The following is a 10,283-nucleotide window of genomic DNA, read 5'->3' on the forward strand; positions in this document are numbered from 1 at the left end:
CAAGAGGAAATTATGTTTTTACCCAATATAAAAGGTAAATGACTTAATTTTAGGTTTAAAACAAAAAAAAATAAGACAAGTCCCATAGGCCGCCGAACGTTGCTTGTTCTATGGATTATCGTCCTCTTCGACTAAAACAACATGTGCAAAAGCTTGACTCTCACATATTAAGGGTTTAGTGGTCATTGTCACTTTTATTTTGATGGTTAAAGGGATAAATTTATAGCTATGGAGTTGAAAGAAAATCTTATTTTGTGACTCACACAACTCATCTAAGACACATAGTAAAGATCAGAATCAAAACAAATTAAAGAATTTCTAGTTTTTGCGATACCACTGCTCATTAATCAACGTCTTCAATCCTAAAATCATATCAATTCGTCAACAACCAAAATTTGAACTTAATTACCACATAGAACTAAGATTACCTTGAGTAGCATTACCAAAGCTAAAATGTCCACTTTGATTTATGTAAACATCAATTAATATTCGGATGGACTAATGACATCGTCAATCTTTAAAATCATCTTAACAACCTGTGTTGCAAGCAGCATCTGTTGTTGCTTCCCAATCGGTGTCTCAAACAAATTTTGCTTACACATGTCATTTGTTCCAACATCATTGCAATCTATCCCACACCAAGGATTGTTTCCTGTAAGAAATATCAAGCTATTGTGGTACATGAGAAATAATATAATGCTTTCAGACTCAGAAACTTTGGGAATAGTTGAGAAGTATGTCTATTTTACTTTTAGTCGAGTGACAGAAATACTAGGAATTATCTCTTGAGAAAAAAATATTATTTATTCGACTGAGAAGCAAGTCATCAGATTGTGGAGGGATTTCATATATCTAAGTTCTAACAAGCCAAAATTACCTTAATTTGCTGAGATTTGACAGCAGATAGAGTTTCAATGGGTTGGAGACCACTATTCTCAGCAAGTGCCATTGGGATAGAATCCAAAGCATCAGCAAATGCCCTGATAGCATACTGCATATACAAGGTTCGACGCTTAGCTAATGATAATCAATTCGAAGAAAAAAAAAAGTAGAAACAAGAACAAATAAAATAAAAGCTTGCCTACTGAACTCCTAGGTGTTTATCAGTTGCTGCTTCCACAGCAATTGACCAAAAGATCTCAGTTGAACCACCACCATACACAATGGAGTCGTTGCGAGTAAGATTTGTAGCCACACATAAAGCATCATGGATCCTACATTTTGTCTCCTCTATCATCATCTTGTTACCTGTATAATGATCAAAGTACAGTTCAAATAACCTAATCGGTACATTCTCATGTATTATAAGCTAGGTTTGGCCATGGATTTCCAAATACTTTTGGCAAATATTATTGAGTAAAAATTTAAGTGAAATTTCACTATGTATTAGGTCATACTATTTGGGAAATATATTTCACCTTTTTAAAGAAATATGATTTATAAATTATACCCATATGTTTTAAAAACAATCAAAACTAATCATATGTTTGTATTACATAGCACATGACTTTGTTACCCTAAGCAGATTGTTATCATTGTGAAATTAGGTCTTAGGCTTAACTCAAACCCCAAAAGCTAGCTCAAAGGAAAGAGGATTACCCAAGAAGTATAAGGAGTCCACCCATCTCATTAACCACCGATGTGAGATTTTTGTCATTCTTTAACAATCCATCTCACGCTCAGTGCTTAGAATCTGGTGCGTGGTCAATTTTTTGTTTAGGGGGCAGACTCTTCTCTGATACCATGTGAAATTAGGTCTTAGATCTAACTCATACTCCAAAAGCTAGCTCAAAGGGGGAGGATTGTCCGAGCCTTATAGGGTGTCCACCCATCTCATTAAAGCCACCGATGTGGGACTTTTTTAAATCTTTAACAACTACTATAGAGGGTGTTCTTGTATAAGATAAAAATTTGGTGTAAAATTTAAATTATTAAAAGTTTCCAAATAATGAGATTTGGCCCAAATATTAGTTTTTCCTAGTATCTGGAAATTTGGTTTATTTTCCAAAAATATTTGCTAAATAATGGCAAATTGTATGGACAGACATTATTTGCCAAATTTTGCCCCAATTTTTATTTGGAAAATCTATGGTCAAACGGGCCCTAAGATTTTGCGTAATCCTCCTGTGCTTTTCTTTTTTGAAATTAGTATTAGGAAAAGTTATCTTCCAATAATTTTTTTTTTATAAAGGTAACATTGATCTTCCTATATACTTTTACCACTATCTTCAAATATGTGCACGTAAGAAATGCTCAAATGGTGCTATGTAGGAAACAAAACCCATATATCCTAGTATTAGAAAATGACCTTTCCTCAATCGCAAAGTTCTGGCATCCTATATTAGTAAGTTGTGAGACTAACTCCACTAGGAAAGAACTCAGCATCTGGTGGAGGTCACCGACCTAACAAAAAGGGTTAAAAAGAAATTGGAACCGTATGGTGCATTACCCTCAACCACATTTGCCCAACTAATTATGGAAGCATACTTGAAAATCACACATGTACCATAATTTTAACCAAAATTAAGTTCAGTTGGTATCAGAATCTTTACACTCATTAAAACAAGACTCATGGATCAACATACAGTTACAACAGTTGACTTGATGAGAGTGTCACAATCTAATAGACATAGATGGAAACAACACAAACCTAGAAACTGTAGATCCCAAACCAAAAGAAAATCCAGTGAAGAAGGATTTAAAATGAAAAAAAAAGGAGCACATTAAAATTCTACCGAAAGTTTACATCAAGAAGGATTCCATAGAAAAACTAAATGGCTGGTCACAGAAACATACCACCACGGATAAATATTGTCACAACCCTTTAATTTGCACAATGTTCAATGTAAATCATCCTGTCCTTTCTTGTTCCAAATGGTTTCTCTATAACCAGACCAGCCTGAACTTATAGAACATAACTTTTAGCAATTGATAGAGATCCAAAACCACATTAAGAATTATTATTCGTATTTGAAAGTCCTAGTTAAATGCCTAAATTCACATAAGTTCTTTAAAAAGGATATGAATATGATGCAAAATAGAACATGAATTGAGAAGAATCTCCATACACATTTGAGAAATTAGACATTAAGAATTTGTAAACAGAGGAAGAGTAAAATTTCATAAAAATATAAGTCATCTATGAGTGATATATCACACAGTCAATGACCTATCACCACTTCACACTAAATTTCTAGCTGTATGAACAGACAAAGGAGACTTGAAACAATACCTGCCATGTTTTTTAGGTGTCAACTCTTGAAACCTCGGCACAATTCTCCCACCTAATCACATGTGGAACCAAGGTGGCACCAACATCCTGTCAGATATCAGCAGATAAGTTAGAAATCCAACTCCTAATAAGCCAAACTACCAAAGGATGCAACTTCAGCTCTTGGTAATCTTTGCATGTAAAAACCAACCAAACTGCTCCTTACAGTCCCAAAAAAAAAACCATAGATATCCCCACCCCCTGAAACAATGATATTGTAAACACAGGAAAACTCAATAACATTGCATCCCTCTAGCTTGTACTTGTTTATGGCTTTATGCTAATAACAACCAAGGTGTTGAAACTTCACAATGAAATGGCGAAGCATAAGAGAATGACACAACAACCCTTCATTCACATATTTCGAATATACAAAAATATAGGAGAACAACAGAATTTGTTTGCTTGCATAGGGAGTTGGGAAGGGCATAATAGAACAAATATTTACACTGCTATCAACAACAACATACACACTGTAATCCCAGAAATGGGGTATGGGGAGGGTAATGCATACGTAGACCTTAACCCTACCTTGGGAGGTAGAGAGGTTTCCTATAGACCTTTGACTAAAGGAAAAACATAACAAAGCAGTTTGGGAAAAGAAGTAACAAAAGAAAATAAGCCAAAACCAAATACTAACGATAGAATGACAAAGCATTCTGAAAACAAAAGGAGCAGAATCTACAAAAAAGCTATCCAATGCTAACCTCATATGAAAATACAAGAAACATTTTTAAAAAAAAGGGCACTGCATCCCAGCGTACAAAGCATCACGCATTAGAAAGATCCAAGGAAGGGTCGCACCCTAAGGTGTACTATGTAGACAGCCTACCTTAATCAAGCATTAGTGGCTGCTTCCGCAGCTCGAACTTATATATATTACAAGCGAATTTATAGGAAATAGTTTGACACTTTGACTGGGCAGAAGATAGGAAGATTCTTTAAACTTGTGTTCTTAAGCATGTCCTAAGAGTTGTGTTGCAATAAGACTTTGGTCTTAAAATGCCATACATTTGTGTGGAAATAAAAGTTTCTCATTAAGAGTAAAATGAGAAGTTAAAAGTAAAAAAATTTTCAATATAGAAAGTGAAAATGCATAAGTACCCCCCTAGACTATGACGAAAATTTTAGAGACACATCTTAACTAAACTAAGGTCATATTACCCCCTGAACTTATTTTTTTGTAATTTTTTGCACCTTTTATCTTATGTGTCACACTCCGTGACTCCACGCAATTGAGGCGCGTAGGAGATATTTGGATGCCATTTAAGCTAAAAAGGTGCACAAAATTACCAAAAAAAGAAATTTAGGGGGGTAATAGGACCTTAGTTTAGTTAAGGTGTGTCTCAGAAATTTCGATCATAGTCTAAGGGGGTACATGGGCATTTCCCATATAGAAATGTGATATCTTTTCAAAACAGACTCATAAGGAAATAATGTAACATAAATGGAGCAGGGGAAACATACGGTTACGGTTAAGGTTTCAGCTGGCATAAGCTTAGACTTTGTCCGCACCAGCCTAACTAACAAGTCTAAAAACATGTGACAAACTTTTTTTGCTAATCCCTAAGATTTAACACCCTTCTGTATAAATAAAAAAAGTAGCTTCAATATTTCATGTCCTTTCCACCCCACACACCCATTTATATCTGTATTTAGACAATCTTTCACGATATATACAAACACACACATTCTGCATATTTTACCTTGCATTCCTGAACAATGTCATCAAAGAACTACTGCTCCTGTAGGCGTAAAGTCCGAAATTTTTCCATAGTATCAATGTAAACCTTATGCTTGGTGTTTGGTTTTGGATGCTCGAAAGGACAAAGTCAAATGGCAATATTTGCATCCTGAATTTGCTTTGACATCTAAGGATGACTCATATCTTTGTCAACTACGATTTAGATTAGATCTGTATCATATAATTTCGCACCAACTTTTCCCTCGAGTTTGATTAAGTCCATATTAACATCATTCCTCTATAGATCTGCAACAGCTAGAACTACTTTGACAGCGATCTCAGCCCTGCTACGTTTTCATATGTTCACACTAGAATGCCAATTCCCCATATCAAAACAAACAAGTAGTATAGAAGGGTTTTTGCAGTTGTAATTAGAAACCGATAACCACAAAATACTTTTAGTGCAAGATGCACATTCTGATGAATCACAAGCATGTTCTTGAAGTCAAAAAGTAAAAGTTTAGAACCTAGGAAATAGGAAATCATTAAAAGAAAAGATAGCAACAGAGAAAGGTAACAGCAGAGTTGGCATTAGATTTGGCACTTACATCTTAGAAGATAACGTAGTCATGCAGGTTTGAATCAAAGGCTCAAACTCATTCAAACAAAATTCAACCTTATTTGCAGTATGCTCCAATGCAACTCGAATAGGGTGAACACCGTGTTCTAATAGCTTCTCCGTTTGTTCTAGAAGAGCCCCAGCCATGACAACAACTCCATTAGTTCCATCACCAATTTCATAATCCTGACTTCGTGACAACTCAACCATCAACTTCGCAATCTGATTGTAAACATCCATCTGCTCAAGGATAGTTGCACCATCATTTGCTGAGGATAAAAAATCCAAAGATCAACAAACCTCCTCACAAGAAATAAGTTTTGCATGCATAAGTAGAACAAGATAGGGAAAAGAACATAGATAAGATCAAACATTCTTTCAAATCATTACTCTTTTTGCCAAACAAGGGCGATCAAGGACATATATGATGGAACCAAGACTCAGGTAAGGAGAGTGGGAGGAGACTTGAAGCATTTACCAGTTGTAGTGGGGTTGCATCAAGGATCATGGACGTATATGATGGAACCACTACTCGAGTAAGGAAAGAGCAAGGAGACTTGGACCATTTCCTAGTTGCAATGGGGTTGCATCAAGGATAAAGGGCATATATGATGGAACCAAGACTTGGTAAAGACAGTGGGAGGAGAGTCGGAGCATTTCCTAGTTGTGATGGAGTTGCATCAACGACCAACTCTTATCCCATTTTATTTTCCTTCGTGATGGATGAATTGACGCATCCTATCCAAGGAGAGGTATCATGGTGTATTTTATTTGCGGATGACAAAGTTCTAATTGACAAAACCCGAGGCGGAATTGACCCAAGTCGGTAGTTCGAATGCAAACATTGGAGTCTAAAGGATTCAGGTTGAGTAGAACTAAGATAGAATACTTGGAGTGCAAGTTCAATGACGTAAAACTTGAGTTTGGCAATGAAGTGATACTTGATACACAAGTCATTCAAAAGAGATAAGGTTTCAAGTATCTTACCTAAGATACTTAAGCCAAGAATCTTTTTAAAACCTCTACTTCCATGAGGTAGTGCTAAGGTCTGTGTAAAGTCTTACCCTCCCGGATCCTGTTCAGTGGGATTTCACTAGGTATGTTTTTGTCAGACCTATTATCCAAGGATAGGGAGATTGACAATGATGCCATACATTAATTGGTGCAGGGTGGATGAAATAGAGGCTCACATCTGGAGTCCTATGTGATAAGAAAGTGTCGTCAAAACTTAAATATAGTTCTACAAAGTAGTTGTTAGATTGACTATCTTATGTGGAGGCTGGAGCAGTGTTGTACAGTCAAGAACTCTTACGTTCAAAAGATAAAAAGGGATGTGTGAGCATACTAGGAGAGATAAAATTAATAAACGATATTCAAGACATGATAGAAATGGCATCACTAGAGAACAGACGTGGGAAATGAGATTGAGATTGTTCAGGCATGTGCAGAGGAGATTCATGAATGCCCAGTGTAAAGGGGAGAGAGGTTAGCTATGGATGGTTTAGGAAAGACAGAGGTAGGATGAAAAAGTACTGGGGGAGTTGGTTAGACAAAAATGATGGAGCTTCAGCTAACCGAGAACATAACCTTAGATAGGACAAGAATAAGGTAGAAGGTTGATAAAATAGTCATCTTTGTCTTCATTTATTCGTTTGTATTCTTAGTTGTAGTATTACTCTTGTAGTATCTTGTCCTTTGAGTTTGGTTATTATCTATTGTTTTTTGTACTTTGATTATCATTTTATCTTGTTATAACTATAGTTCAATATGATTTGCCAACTTCTCGATAGTATTATCCATGACATCTTCATTTCCATTATTTATTTCTTTATAGTGCTTTGGAATGGTTTTTCTTTGAACTAACCATCTATCAAAAATAATCTCTCTACCTCCAAGGTAAGGTTACACTTTACTCTCTCCCATCTTGTGGGATTACTTTGGTCTGTTGTTATTGTTGTATTGATAGATCTAAACACACATCTCAAATGAAAGTATATTTCCTAGTAATACCACAGTGCATGATTAGACCAAAATGTAAAATATGGCACTCATGTAGCTTCGATTTCGCAAGGATCCTAAGCATAGATAAGTATTTTGTTCTCTCTTCGAGATACCTTTTCTTGAAACAAAAATCAAGTTTCTAGTATGATGGTTTGAAGTATATATTTGTCCAGAGGTTACAACTAATATAGAGGATCTGGAGTAATTAAATTTTAAGTTATGTTTACAGGCATATTGAATATTTTGCATGTGCAATTATAAAAACCATAAAGGAAATGTATGGAGAGAGAGAACTCTGATAAACCCATCAAATTCACCCACACAAAAAAAATTAAAAATCCCATCTTAACATCTACTACATAATAAAGTTCACATATCAGAGAAACCATATCGTTCTACTATAAAAATGAACTTTGTCATTCTACAATCTAAGAACAACTTTTCATTCTACCATACTAATCTCAGAATTTGTCAGATCATACTGCAGAACATAACCATCAAAATTAGGAATGCAGTACCCTATACATGCATGTACAAAAGCTAAGACTAGGAAAAGAAAAAAATAAATGCAAATAGAAAATTAAGAAAACAAGTTTAAACCACAACTAATAAACAACAACAAAGTGATAGAATTTGGAAATAGCCTGAAAGTGAGTGGCTTGAGAAGATTGTACCAGAGGTTGTGAGGGATTATACTTGCATTAATCGGCAGAGATTGTGTAAGTGTCATGTAAACTACAAATAGATCCGTATAGTCTATTCTAATTTGGTTATGTAGATAACATCCCGCACATGTAATTTCTTATTTTTTAGTTCAGTCTTGTCGACTTTAAACCCTATTTGTACTTTAACTTAGGTTCATTTCCTTTGTTCTTCTTTACCAAATTCCTGTTTTGTAGATCTAACTTACATAATATATATGTGTATATACATATATTACATTAAAAAAAAAAAAAGGAGAATGAGAGAGGAGAAATACTGATAGTGACATCACCGTCAGGGCTCTGAAGCATCTTTCCCATGCGCTTAGGACAAAGAGAAGTACGGAGAATGCGAACTACGTCTTTGCAAGAGGAAATATTGGCTTTTTGAGCATCAAGACCTCTTAATCGGGTTTTCTTCTCTTGTTCCTTGATTATTATGAATGGCCTACCGAACTCATCGAATGCAAATGCCATTTTTCTGATTCACTATCCACCAAGATTGAGAAAAAGAAGTTGGAGACCATACTATAGTTTGTCTACTAGTGGTTCCTCAGAATCCTAGGTTGAGTTCATTGCTAAACCCTTCACTTCTACTCGGTGCTCCCGCTTCTTTTTTCTTTCTGGGTTTAACTTTGTTTTACTTTCCAAAGCAAAAATGATCAAATATGTCAATAAAATATTTGAAGTTCTAGATATATTTTCATTTAAAGTTTGGGTCACTCATATTTTCGCCATCCAATTTTTGGCCCATATATGTTATTATGGGCGTTAGTTGATACGTTGGACATATCAAACTTATTTTTATCTTCTTAAATGCAACATGGAATTGTTATGTAATTTTAGCCTTAACACATGACATTTATATGAAAATGGAAACGGATTCAGACTCATAAACATCTAATTAGCCCATAAATCAATCCCTCTTTTAAATAAACTATCCGACCCATTTTTAACAGTTTTGATTAATTTTTATTTTTTTAGTAAATACCGAAAAAGATCAATTGATTAGTAAATTCAACAATTTGATTAAATTCAACAATTTCATATTTTTATTTATCAATTGCTCATTTTCAAGATTTATCGAAAAAATTAAATTTTAATTAAAATATTGAAATTGTTATATTTAAGATACTATATTTATTCTTGAATTCCTAGCGTTAATTTTATATTAATTTTTTCATATTTTTCTTGTTTTAATGAACCAATTACTCATTTTCGGGATTTACCGAAAAATAAAAATTAATTAAAATTGTTAAAAATGGGTTGGATAGTTTATGTAAAGGGGGGATTGATTTATGGGTTGGATTAAGTATTTATGAGACCAAATCCCTCTCCATTTTCATATAAATGCAACCTGTTAAGGTCAAAATGACATAACAATTCCATGTGACAGTTAAAATTTGAAAAATGAGTTGGATATGTCCAACATACCAACTAACACCCATAAGGGCATATTTGGGCCAAAAGTTGGACGGCGAGGGCATGAGTGACCCAAACATTAAACAGAGGTATATATAGACCTTTTCTAGATTAGTTCTCAGGCTAAATCCATTAGTGGTTTTTAAACATCTTATGTTATGCTTCGCTATATAATTTTTACACATTTGACTAAATTGACAAAGTGTGTGTTGCATTGATTTTATGCGTGTAGAAAATATTTTTTAAAAAGAACAATAATATTTTTTAGTCTTTGTCTTCATTCCTTTTCTCCTTCACCTTTCACCACCATTATGTACTTATTTTGAGTAAAAAATATTTAAAAAAAATCAAACACTCATTTAAAAAAATTAAATCATAAACTGATTGAAATAACTTACAAACTTTATTTTTTAAAAAACAAATTAGATCTAAAAAATAACATCACTACCTCACCGGAAAAGATGAAGATCCACCATTTTTGTTACTCTCTTTTTCTCTCTCCCTCTCTTCTACCAAAATATAGTTTATTTAGAAATAGAATTATTTATGAAAGAAAATATGAAAAGTCATTAAAAAAAATTAGAA

At 34.2% G+C, this 10,283-nt stretch overlaps 1 pseudogene across 1 annotated transcript; it reads right to left on the reverse strand.

Annotated features, from left to right (window-relative positions):
* Window positions 1-307: 307 nt before the first annotated feature.
* On the reverse strand, window positions 308-8,929 carry LOC107016521 (annotated as a pseudogene). Its single transcript, XR_003577939.1, has 8 exons — window positions 8,555-8,929; window positions 5,564-5,843; window positions 3,912-3,930; window positions 3,266-3,319; window positions 2,797-2,899; window positions 1,082-1,248; window positions 878-991; window positions 308-669 (listed from the first exon to the last, which is right to left on the reverse strand). The product of XR_003577939.1 is annotated as a T-complex protein 1 subunit epsilon-like (transcript).
* Window positions 8,930-10,283: the final 1,354 nt, after the last annotated feature.

The sequence above is a fragment of the Solanum pennellii genome, chromosome 4 (genome assembly GCF_001406875.1).
Source record: "Solanum pennellii chromosome 4, SPENNV200".
Classification (NCBI taxonomy): Eukaryota; Viridiplantae; Streptophyta; class Magnoliopsida; order Solanales; family Solanaceae; genus Solanum; species Solanum pennellii.